Here is a 13,735-nt window from a genome sequence, read left to right as displayed (position 1 = left end):
CCCTGCTGGATTGGAGTCCGGGGATCGTCATCGAGCTGAACGTGTGCTGAACTCGGAGGTGTCGTACGTTCGGTACTTGGATCGGTCGGATCGTGAAGACGTACGACTACATCAACCGCGTTGTCATAACGCTTCTGCTTTCGGTCTACGAGGGTACGTGGACAACACTCTCCCCTCTCGTTGCTATGCATCACCATGATCTTGCGTGTGCGTAGGAATTTTTTTGAAATTACTACGTTCCCCAACAGAAATGATCTGGTAGGGTGAAATGTTCCATGAGTTTTTCCCAAAGCAGAGTTTTTGCTCTGTCGTTGACAAAAGTAAGATCTGGACGTTTCTTTGCTGGCTCTTTCCATTCTTGAAGGGAGATCGGGAGTTGCTCCTTCACAAGAACTCCGCACTGACGAACGAACTTGTTCGCAATGTTCTTAGGCGCTAGTGGTTCACCATTAGTTTTGATGGCATCGATATTGTACTTTACATCCTCCTTCAACTTTTTGCCCGGGCCTCGCACTCTGCCTATAGAAGATTTGCTCGATCCGAAGGGCTGAAAGAAGAAAGATCGATTCGTTAATATATCTTCAAATCATTTAAAACATGTGATGATCACCAGATGCCTGCTTATATAAATATACCTCACCGGTCTCTGTTATTTCAAGATCAACATTTCTTCGCCATCATAATCATAGTCGTCCATGACTTCATCAATTCGGTCGTCGCGATCGAATATCATATCATCACCCTCCCCGGTATTATTCAGATATTGGGAGCCGTCATCTTCTTCATTTCGATCATCTGGCCCGCGAGGGGAGCGTATGATCTCGAGCAGGGCCTCTTCTCCCTCTCTGCTGGTATTGTCTGCAATAGCTTTTATTTAACTAATCCAGAAGAAATATAAAACAATTTAGTATTCAAATTACAATGCATGCATGAAATCAATAAGGAAAAACTGCATCATAGTACATAATATGCATCGTCTCAAATAATATATAATCCTGAATACATCGTCTCGAATATTATATATCGAATACATCACTAGCTAGCTAGCTAATAAAGATCAAATACTACAGAATAATCTAGGCCACTCGCGGTTCCAGAGACACGGGCGGTGGACACCCAAAGAGAAGGAACCATCACAGGATCATAGCTCTGGTCATCTCCTCAAAGAACCTGCCAAGTATTCGAGAACCCGACGTCCATAGCAGCCATGTAGTGACGGACGTGCTCGTCCTCCTCCCTGACATGGCGACGCACCACCTCCGGCGGGGCCGGCTCCCTCCGCACCGAAAGTGGCCCACAGGAACGCCACCAACGGAGCTCAGGGTCGACGACAGGGACCCGGGGCGGGTTCCTCACCAAGCGGCGAGCCCCTGAAGGTAGCACCTCCTAGTGCCAGCCCGACGGAGCCCAGTCCCGGACATGGGTCCTCTAAAGCAGGACGTCATCGCGAACGGGTCGACGGTGAGGATGCGGGCCGGGCATCATCGAGAACAAATACTATACGCCACAAAAGTAACTTTTTTAAATGATTGAATTGTCTAACAATTTCAAAATAATCTAAATTTCTATAAGTAAAATTATAAGAAACTAAAAAACATCGATCATCGTCTAACAATTTGAAATTAATCTAATTTATCTAGCTAAAAGTAACATTTCTAAAATTTCTAACATTTCTATATAACTAACATTTCTATAACATTTCTATACACTATTTGACATTAATCTAATCTAATTAATTAATTCATCTAAAACCTTTGTATAAAAAACAGAAAAAACTAAAAACTAAAAACAGAATCTAGTGTGTGTGTGTGCGCGTGCGTGTGCACCTACGGCACCGGCGGCGCGGCGGCTTCGATTGGAGGGAGGAGAGGGGCCGGGGAGAGGGACTCACAGCGCGGGCGAGGTCGAGGTGACGGTGACGGCGAGGACCAGGCGACGGCGAGGCGAGGGGACGGCGATGGGCCGGTGCGGCGACGGGGATGGGCCGGGGACGGGCGGAGATAGGGACAGCGACGGGCGGCGACGGGGATGGGGCAGCGACGGGGGGCAGCGGCGACGGGGCAGAGGAGAAGAAGCAGAGGGAGAACGAAACTGACGAATTTTTAAAGTGTTGCTTATATAGAAGCCCCTTTTGTACCGGTTGGAGCCACCAACTGATACTAAAGGATTGTTTTGGCCAGGCGAAGCGGCGGGAAGCGCGCACCCTTTAGTACCGGGTGGTGGAACCAACCGGTACTAAAGACCCCCCCCCCCTTTAGTACCGGGTGGAGCCACCACCCGGTACTAAAGGTGTGCGCTGGCGCAGGTGCGGTGCGAGCAAGTTTAGTCCCACCTAGCTAGCCGAGGGGCGCCCGCACCTGTTTAAAAGCCCCGGCGCGGCAGCTCTCTTGAACTCCTCTCTATAGCAGGCTTCTAGGCCTAACTCTGCGGCTCTGCCCTATGGGCCTATTGGGCCTTGCGCGCCTGCATCCTAGCCCAACTACAGGTTGGGTTTCTAGTCGTATGCAGGCCACTGTGGCCCAGTAGGTGGCTTATTTATTTATTTTTTCCTTTTCTGCTTTATTTATTTTCATTTATTTATTTTTGAGTTGTTTTTTGCTGTATTTAGAGTTTCTTTGTGAATATTTTTTCTTTAGGTACAAAAAATTTACAAACTTTCTGTTAGTGCCAGTAGTTTTCAAATTTGAATAGTTTAAATTTGAATTATTTGACGAACTTTGTCGATGAAGTGCATCCAGTTTTTGCCTAAATGCATGAAAGAATTTGTTTGCACATAAAATTTCTTCGTGTTTCAAATGTCAAAACAGATAAGTACCCTAACTATTACAAAGATTCCCTCCGGTTTGTTCGAAGCGGCACTTTCCAGATATATAAGTCAGGAAACTCATTAGAGAAGAAAGTGATGACGGTGAAGCCTATCACATCCCAAAGTGGGATCTTTGGGTGTGAAACTTTTTCTTCGCGTGTGTCCCTTTGCGCCGTAACCATGGACAATCTTCATCATTTAACTGGATGCTTGGGTCAATATTCACTGTGAATGGAGCAATTTCATCAAACTTTTCATAATCTTCTGACATGTCTGTCTTGTCATCCACTCCCATGATGTTTCTTTTCCCTGAAAGAACTATGTGGCGCTTTGGCTCATCATATGATGCATTCGCTTCCTTATCTTTTCTTTTTCTCGGCCTGGTAGACATGTGTTTCACATAGAAAACCTGCGCCACATCATTGGGTAGGACGAATGGTTCGTCTGCATACGCAAGATTGTTGAGATCCACTATTGTCATTCTATACTCTGGGTCTTCCGTTACCCAGCCTCGTGTCATATTGACCCATTTGCACCGAAACAAAGGGACCTTCAAACCACGTCCATAGTCAAGTTCCCATATGTCCTCTATGTAACCATAATATGTTTCCTTTCCCGTCTTGGTTGTTGCATCAAAGCGGACACCACTGTTTTGGTTGGTGCTCTTCTTATCTTGGACGATCGTGTAAAATGTATTCTCATTTATCTCGTACCCTTTGAAAGTCATTATATTCGAAGATGGTAACTGGGACAACAAGTACATGTCATCTTCAATATCGCCGTCATGCATGGCACGTGTCTACAACCAACCGGCAAAAGTCCCCCTTTGTTCACGTGTAATCCAGTCGTCAGACTGCTCCGGGTGTTTGGAGAATAGAAAATTCTTGTGTTCCTCCATATACGGATCCACCAAGGCGGAATTCTGTAGAACTGTGTAGTGTGCTTGAGTGAGAGAATGCCCATCCATACATATTATTTGATCCCCTCCTAGCGTGCCTTTTCCATCCGGTCTGCCCTTATGTCGCGATCCAGGAACACCAATCGGCTTAAGGTCAGGAGTAAAGGCAATACAAAACTCAATGACCTCCTCATTTTTGTGGCCCTTCGAGATACTTCCTTCTGGCCTAGCATGGTTATGAACATATTTCTTTAAGACTCCCATGAACCTCTCAAAGGGGAACATTGTTGGGGAACGTTGCAGAAAATTAAAATTTTTCCTACGGTTTCACCAAGATCCATCTATGAATTCATCTAAGCAACGAGTCTAGGGAGAGAGTTTGCATCTACATACCACTTGTAGATCGCGTGCGGAAGCTTGCAAGGTGATGATGTAGTCGTACTCGACGTGATCCAAATCACCGATGACCAGCGCCGAACGGACGGCACCTCCGCGTTCAACACACGTACGGGACGGGAGACGTCTCCTCCTTCCTGATCCAGCAAGGGGGGAGGAGAGGTTGATGAAGATCCAGCAGCACGACGGCGTGGTGGTGGATGCAGGGCGTCACAGTAGCAGGGCTTCGCCGAGACTACGAGGGAGAGACATAACGGGGGGGAGGTGGAGGCGCCAGGGGCTGGTGTATGAAGTCCCTCCTCTCCCCCACTATATATAGGGGTGCCAGGGGGGGCGCCGGCCCTAGTAGATGAGATCTACTAGGGGGGGCGGCGGCCTAGGGGAGGTTTCCCTCCCCCCCCCAAGGCACCTAGGGGTGCCTTCCACCACTAGGACTCCTCCTAGGGGGAAACCCTAGGCGCATGGGCCTATAGGGGCTGGTGCCCTTGGCCCATGGTGGCCAAGGCGCACCCCCTACAGCCCATGTGGCCCCCCGGGACAGGTGGCCCCACCCGGTGGACCCCCAGGACCCTTCCGGTGGTCCCGGTACAATACCGATAACCCCGAAACTTGTCCCGATGCCCGAAATAGCACTTCCTATATATAATTCTTTACCTCTGGACCATTCCGGAACTCCTCGTGACGTCCGGGATCTCATCCGGGACTCCGAACAACATTCGGGTTTCTGCATATCCATATCTTCATAACCCTAGCGTCACCGAACCTTAAGTGTGTAGACCCTACGGGTTCGGGAGACATGCAGACATGACCGAGACGCTCTCAGTCAATAACCATCAGCGGGATCTGGATACCCATGATGGCTCCCACATGCTCCTCGATGTTGTCATCGGATGAACCATGATGTCGAGGATTCGATCAAACCCTGTATGCAATTCCCTTTGTCAATCGGTACGTTACTTGCCCGAGACTCGATCGTCGGTATCCCAATACCTTGTTCAGTCTCGTTACCGGCAAGTCACTTTACTCGTACCGTAATGCATGATCCCGTGTCCAACACCTTGGTCACATTGAGCTCATTATGATGATGCATTACCGAGTGGGCCCAGAGATACCTCTCCGTCATACGGAGTGACAAATCCCAGTCTCGATCCGTGTCAACCCAACAGCTGCTTTCGGAGATACCTGTAATGCACCTTTATAGTCACCCAGTTACGTTGTGACGTTTGATACACCCAAGGCACTCTTACGGTATCCGGGAGTTACACGATCTCATGGTCGAAGGAAGAGATACTTGACACTTGCAAAGCTCTAGCAAAACGAACTACACGATCTTTTATGCTATGCTTAGGATTGGGTCTTGTCCATCACATCATTCTCCTAATGATGTGATCCCGTTATCAACGACATCCAATGTACATAGTTAGGAAACCATGACTATCTGTTGATCACAACGAGCTGGTCAACTAGAGGCTTACCAGGGACATAGTGTGGTCTAAGTATTCACACGTGTATTACGATTTCCGGATAATACAGTTATAGCATGAATAAAAGACAATTATCATGAACAATGAAATATAATAATACTTTTATTATTGCCTCTAGGGCATATTTCCAACAGTCTCCCACTTGCACTAGAGTCACCAATCTAGTTACATTGTGATGAATCGAACACCCATAGAGATCTGGTGTTGATCATGTTTTGCACGCGAGAGAGGTTTAGTCAGCGGATCTGCGACATTCAGATCCGTGTGCACTTTGCAAATCTCTATGTCTCCATCTTGAACATTTTCACGGATGGAGTTGAAACGACGCTTGATGTGCCTGGTCTTCTTGTGAAACCTGGGCTCCTTTGCGAGGGCAATAGCTCCAGTGTTGTCACAGAAGAGTTTGATCGGCCCCGACGCATTGGGTATGACTCCTGGGTCGGTGATGAACTCCTTCACCCAAATCGCTTCATGTGCTGCCTCCGAGGCTGCCATGTACTCCGCTTCACACGTAGATCCCGCCACGACGCTCTGCTTGCAGCTGCACCAGCTTACTGCTCCACCATTCAACATATACACGTATCCGGTTTGTGACTTAGAGTCATCCAGATCTGAGTCGAAGCTAGCGTCGACGTAACCCTTTACGACGAGCTCTTCGTCTCCTCCATAAACGAGAAACATGTCCTTCGTCCTTTTCAGGTACTTCAGGATATTCTTGACCGCTGTCCAGTGTTCCTTACCGGGATTACTTTGGTATCTTGCTACCAAACTTACGGCAAGGTTTACATCGGGTCTGGTACACAGCATGGCATACATAATAGATCCTATGGCTGAAGCATAGGGGATGACACTCATCTCTTCTTTATCTTTTGCCGTGGTCGGTGACTGAGCTGAGCTCAGTCTCACACCTTGTAACATAGGCAAGAACCCCTTCTTGGACTGATCCATTCTGAATCTCTTCAAAATCTTATCAAGGTATGTGCTTTGTGAAAGACCTATGAGGCGTCTCGATCTATCTCTATAGATCTTGATGCCTAATATATAAGCAGCTTCTCCAAGGTCCTTCATTGAAAAACACTTATTCAAGTAGGCCTTAATGCTGTCCAGAAATTCTATATCATTTCCCATCAAGAGTATGTCATCTACATATAATATGAGAAATGCTACAGAGCTCCCACTCACTTTCTTGTAAACGCAGGCTTCTCCATAAGTCTGCATAAACCCAAACGCTTTGATCATCTCATCAAAGCGAATGTTCCAACTCCGAGATGCTTGCACCAGTCCATAAATGGATCGCTGGAGCTTACATACTTTGTTAGTGTTCCGAGGATCGACAAAACCTTCCGGCTGCATCATATACAGTTCTTCCTTAAGATGCCCGTTAAGGAATGCTGTTTTGACGTCCATCTGCCATATCTCATAATCATAGTATGCGGCAATTGCTAACATGATTCAGACGGACTTTAGCTTCGCTACGGGAGAGAATGTCTCGTCGTAGTCGAGCTTTATAGATGGTAACATTACCATCCGCGTCCGTCTTCTTCTTAAAGATCCATTTGTTTTCTATCGCTCGCCGATCATCGAGCAAGTCTGTCAAAGTCCATACTTTGTTTTCATACATGGATTCTATCTCGGATTTCATGGCTTCAAGCCATTTGTTGGAATCCGGGCCCGCCATTGCTTCTTCATAGTTCGAAGGTTCATTGTTGTCTAACAACATGATTTCCAGGACAGGGTTGCCGTACCACTCTGGCGCGGAACGTGTCCTTGTGAACCTACGAAGTTCAGCAGTAACTTGATCCGAAGTACCTTGATCATTATCATGGTTTTCCTCTTCAGTTGGTGTGGGCATCACAGGAACGGTTTCCTGTGCTGCGTCACTATCCCGCTCAAGAGGTAGTACTTCATCGAGTTCTACTTTCCTCCCACTTACTTCTTTCGAGAGAAACTCTTTTTCCAGAAAGCATCCGTTCTTGGCAACAAAGATCTTGCCTTCGGATCTTAAGTAGAAGGTATACCCTATAGTTTCCTTAGGGTATCCTATGAATACGCATTTTTCCGACTTGGGTTCGAGCTTTTCAGGTTGAAGTTTCTTGACATAAGCTTCGCATCCCCAAACTTTTAGAAACGACAGCTTAGGTTTCTTTCCAAACCATAATTCATACGGTGTCGTCTCAACGGATTTAGACGGTGCCCTATTTAAAGTGAATGTAGCTGTCTCTAGAGCGTATCCCCAAAATGATAGCGGTAAATCGGTAAGAGACATCATAGACCGCACCATATCCAATAGAGTGCGATTACGACGTTCGGACACACTGTTTCGCTGAGGTGTTCCAGGCGGCGTGAGCTGTGAAACGATTCCACATTTCTTTAAGTGTGTACCAAATTCGTGACTTAAGTATTCTCCTCCACGATCTGATCGTAAGAATTTTATCTTTCGGTCACGTTGATTCTCCACCTTATTCTGAAATTCCTTGAACTTTTCAAAGGTCTCAGACTTGTGTTTCATTAAGTAACATACCCATATCTACTCAAGTCATCTGTGAGAGTGAGAACATAACGATATCCTCCGCGAGCCTCAACGCTCATTGGACCGCACACATCGGTATGTATGATTTCCAACAAGTTGGTTTCTCGCTCCATTGTTCCGGAGAACGGAGTCTTGGTCATTTTGCCCAAGAGGCATGGTTCGCACGTGTCAAACGATTCATAATCAAGAGACTCTAAAAGTCCATCGGCATGGAGCTTCTTCATGCGCTTGACACCAATGTGACCAAGGCGGCAGTGCCACAAGTATGTGGGACTATCGTTATCAACTTTAAATCTTTTGGCATCTACACTATGAACATGTGTAATATTACGCTCGAGATTCATTAAGAATAAACCATTGACCATCGGAGCATGACCATAAAACATATCTCTCATATAAATCGAACAACCATTATTCTCAGACTTAAATGAGTAGCCATCTCGTATTAAACGAGATCCAGATACAATGTTCATGCTCAAACTTGACACTAAATAACAATTATTGAGGTTCAAAACTAATCCCGTAGGTAAATGTAGAGGCAGCGTGCCGACGGCGATCACATCGACTCTGGAACCATTCCCGACGCGCATCGTCACCTCGTCCTTTGCCAGTCTCCGTTTATTCCGCAGCTCCTGCTGTGAGTTACAAATATGAGCAACGGCACCGGTATCAAATACCCAGGAGTTACTACGATTACTGGTAAGGTACACATCAATCACATGTATATCAAATATACCTTTGGTGTTGCCGGCCTTCTTATCCGCTAAGTATTTGGGGTAGTTCCGCTTCCAGTGACCCTTCCCCTTGCAATAAAAGCACTCAGTCTCAGGCTTGGGTCCATTCTTTGACTTCTTCCCGGTAACTGGCTTACCAGGCGCGGCAACATCTTTGCCGTCCTTCTTGAAGTTCTTCTTACCCTTGCCCTTCTTGAACTTAGTGGTCTTATTGACCATCAACACTTGATGTTCTTTCTTGATTTCAGCCTCTGCTGACTTCAGCATCGAGAACACTTCAGGAATGGTCTTTTCCATTCCCTGCATGTTGTAGTTCATCACAAAGCTCTTGTAGCTTGGTGGGAGCGACTGGAGGATTCTGTCAATGACCGCCTCATCTGGGAGGTTAATGTTCAGCTGGGTCATACGGTTGTGCAACCCAGACATCTTCAGGATGTGCTCACTGACAGAACTGTTTTCCTCCATCTTACAACTATAGAACTTGTCGGAGACATGATATCTCTCGACCCGGGCATGAGCTTGAAAAACTAGTTTCAGCTCTTCGAACATCTCATATGCTCCGTGATGCTCAAAACGCTTTTGGAGCCCCGGTTCTAAGCTGTAAAGCATGCCGCACTGAACGAGGGAGTAATCATCAGCGCGAGACTGCCAAGCATTCATAATGTCTTGGTTCTCTGGGACGGGAGCGTCACCTAGCGGTCCTTCTAGGACATATTGTTTCCTGGCAGCTATGAGGATGATCCTCAGGTTCCGGACCCAGTCCGTATAGTTACTGCCATCATCTTTCAGCTTGGTTTTCTCTAGGAACGCGTTGAAGTTCATGTTGACATTAGCGTTGGCCATTGATCTACAAGACATATTTGCAAAGGTTTTAGACTAAGTTCATGATAATAAAGTTCTAATCAAATTATGAACTCCCACTTAGATTAGACATCCCTTTAGTCATCTAAGTGTTACACGATCCGAGTCGACTAGCCCGTGTCCGATCATCACGTGAGACGGACTAGTCATCGTCGGTGAACATTTTCATGTTGATCATATCTTCCATACGACTCGTGTTCGACCTTTCGGTCTCCGTGTTCCGAGGCCATGTCTGCACATGCTAGGCTCGTCAAGTTAACCCTAAGTGTTTTCGCTGTGTAAAACTGTCTTACACCCGTTGTATGTGAACGTAAGAATCCATCACACCCGATCATCACGTGGTGCTTAGAAACGACGAACTGTAGCAACGTTGCACAGTTAGGGGAGAACACTTCTTGAAATTTTATAAGGGATCATCTTATTTACTACCGTCGTCCTAAGTAAACAAGATGCATAATACATAATAAACATCACATGCAATTATATAGTTGTGACATGATATGGCCAATATCATATAGCTCCATTGATCTTCATCTTCGGGGCTCCATGATCATCTTGTCACCGGCTTGACACCATGATCTCCATCATCATGATCTCCATCATCGTGTCTTCATGAAGTTGTCACGCCAACGACTACTTCTACTTCTATGACTAACGTTTAGCAATAAAGTAAAGTAGTTTACATGACGTTATTCAATGACACGCAGGTCATACAAAAAAATAATGACAACTCCTATGGCTCCTGCCGGTTGTCATACTCATCGACATGCAAGTCGTGAATCCTATTACAAAGAACATGATCTCATACATCACAATTCATCATTCATCACAACTTCTGGCCATATCACATCACATGATCAATCGCTGCAAAACAAGTTAGACGTCCTCTAATTGTTGTTGCATCTTTTACGTGGCTGCAATTGGGTTCTAGCAAGAACGTTTTCTTACCTACGAATCACCACAACGTGATTTTGTCAACTTCTATTTACCCTTCATAAGGGCCCTGTTCATCGATTCCGCTCCAACTAAGGTGGGAGAGACAGACACCCGCCAGCCACCTTATGCAACTTGTGCATGTCAGTCGGTGGAACCGGTCTCACGTAAGCGTACGTGTAAGGTTGGTCCGGGCCGCTTCATCCCACAATACTGTTGAGCAAGAAAAGACTAGTAGAGGCAAGTAAGATGACAAAATCCACGCCCACAACAAAGTTGTGTTCTACTCGTGCAAAGAGAACTACGCATAGACCTAGCTCATGATGCCACTGTTGGGGAACGTTGCAGAAAATTAAAATTTTTCCTACGGTTTCACCAAGATCCATCTATGAGTTCATCTAAGCAACGAGTCTAGGGAGAGAGTTTGCATCTACATACCACTTGTAGATCGCGTGCGGAAGCTTGCAAGGTGATGATGTAGTCGTACTCGACGTGATCCAAATCACCGATGACCAGCGCCGAACGGACGGCACCTCCGCGTTCAACACACGTACGGGACGGGAGACGTCTCCTCCTTCCTGATCCAGCAAGGGGGGAGGAGAGGTTGATGAAGATCCAGTAGCACGACGGCGTGGTGGTGGATGCAGGGCGTCACAGCAGCAGGGCTTCGCCGAGACTACGAGGGAGAGACGTAACGGGGGGGAGGTGGAGGCGCCAGGGGCTGGTGTATGAAGTCCCTCCTCTCCCCCACTATATATAGGGGTGCTAGGGGGGGCGCCGGCCCTAGTAGATGAGATCTACTAGGGGGGGCGGCGGCCTAGGGGAGGTTTCCCTCCCCCCCAAGGCACCTAGGGGTGCCTTCCACCACTAGGACTCCTCCTAGGGGGAAACCCTAGGCGCATGGGCCTATAGGGGCTGGTGCCCTTGGCCCATGATGGCCAAGGCGCACCCCCTACAGCCCATGTGGCCCCCCGGGACAGGTGGCCCCACCCGGTGGACCCCCGGGACCCTTCCGGTGGTCCCGGTACAATACCGATAACCCCGAAACTTGTCCCGATGCCCGAAATAGCACTTCCTATATATAATTCTTTACCTCCGGACCATTCCGGAACTCCTCGTGACGTCCGAGATCTCATCCAGGACTCCGAACAACATTCGGGTTTCTGCATATCCATATCTTCATAACCCTAGCGTCACCGAACCTTAAGTGTGTAGACCCTACGGGTTCGGGAGACATGCAGACATGACCGAGACGCTCTCAGTCAATAACCATCAGCGGGATCTGGATACCCATGATGGCTCCCACATGCTCCTCGATGTTGTCATCGGATGAACCACGATGTCGAGGATTCGATCAAACCCTGTATGCAATTCCCTTTGTCAATCGGTACGTTACTTGCCCGAGACTCGATCGTCGGTATCCCAATACCTTGTTCAGTCTCGTTACCGGCAAGTCACTTTACTCGTACTGTAATGCATGATCCCGTGTCCAACACCTTGGTCACATTGAGCTCATTATGATGATGCATTACCGAGTGGGCCCAGAGATACCTCTCCGTCATACGGAGTGACAAATCCCAGTCTCGATCCGTGTCAACCCAACAGCTGCTTTCGGAGATACATGTAATGCACCTTTATAGTCACCCAGTTACGTTATGACGTTTGATACACCCAAGGCACTCTTACGGTATCCGGGAGTTACACGATCTCATGGTCGAAGGAAGAGATACTTGACACTTGCAAAGCTCTAGCAAAACGAACTACACGATCTTTTATGCTATGCTTAGGATTGGGTCTTGTCCATCACATCATTCTCCTAATGATGTGATCCCGTTATCAACGACATCCAATGTCCATAGTCAGGAAACCATGACTATCTGTTGATCACAACGAGCTGGTCAACTAGAGGCTTACCAGGGACATAGTGTGGTCTAAGTATTCACACGTGTATTACGATTTCCGGATAATACAGTTATAGCATGAATAAAAGACAATTATCATGAACAATGAAATATAATAATACTTTTATTATTGCCTCTAGGGCATATTTCCAACAAACATATTGTGTAAAAATACAGGACCCAAAACGTTAATCTCTTCGCATAGGTGAACTAGGACGTGCGTCATGATGTTGAAGAAGGATGGTGGGAACACCAACTCGAAACTGACAAGACATTGCACCAAATCATTCTGTAACCTTGGTATGATTTCTGGATCGATTACCTTCTGAGAGATTGCATTGGGGAATGCACATAGATTCACAATGGCTAATCGAACGTTTTTCGATAGAAGCCCCCTCAATGCAACCGAAAGCAGTTGTGTCATAATCACATGGCAGTCATGATACTTTAGGTTCTGGAACTTTTTCTCTGCCATATTTATTATTCTCTTTATATTTGACGAGAAGCCGGATGGTACCTTCATACTGAGCAGGCATTCAAAAAAGATTTCCTTCTCTTCTTTGGTAAGAGCGTATCTAGCATGACCCTGATGTATGCCGTCTTTTCCGTGCATACGTTGCTAGTCCTCCCGTGCCTCTGGTGTATCTTTTGTCTTCCCATACACGCTCAAGAAGCCAAGCAGGGTCACGCAAAGATTCTTCGTCACGTGCATCACATCGATTGCAGAGCGGACCTCTAGGTCTTTTCAATAGGGCAGGTCCCAAAATATAGATTTCTTCTTCCACATGGGTGCGCGTCCGTAAGCATCATTCGGAACAGGTTGTCCGCCAGGACCCTTTCCAAAGATTACCTTCAAATCCTTGACCATATCATGTACATCAGCACCAGTACGATGGCGAGGCTTCAACCGATGACCCGCCTCACCTTTCAAATGCTTGCCTTTTTTCTTACGGGATGCCTACTCGCAAGAAATCGACGATGTCCCAGGTACACATTCTTCCTACAATTATCCAAATATATACTGTCAGTATCATCCAAACAGTGCGTGCATCCGCGGTATCCCTTGTTTGTCTGTCCTGAAAGGTTACTGAGAGTAGGCCAATCATTGATGGTCACAAACAACAACGCCTTTAGGTCAAATTCTTCCTGTTTGTGCTCATCCCATGCACGTACACCTTTTCCATTCCACAGC

This window comes from Triticum dicoccoides, chromosome 5B (assembly GCF_002162155.2).
Source record: "Triticum dicoccoides isolate Atlit2015 ecotype Zavitan chromosome 5B, WEW_v2.0, whole genome shotgun sequence".
Taxonomy (NCBI): Eukaryota; Viridiplantae; Streptophyta; class Magnoliopsida; order Poales; family Poaceae; genus Triticum; species Triticum dicoccoides.
This window is presented reverse-complemented; position numbering follows the sequence as displayed.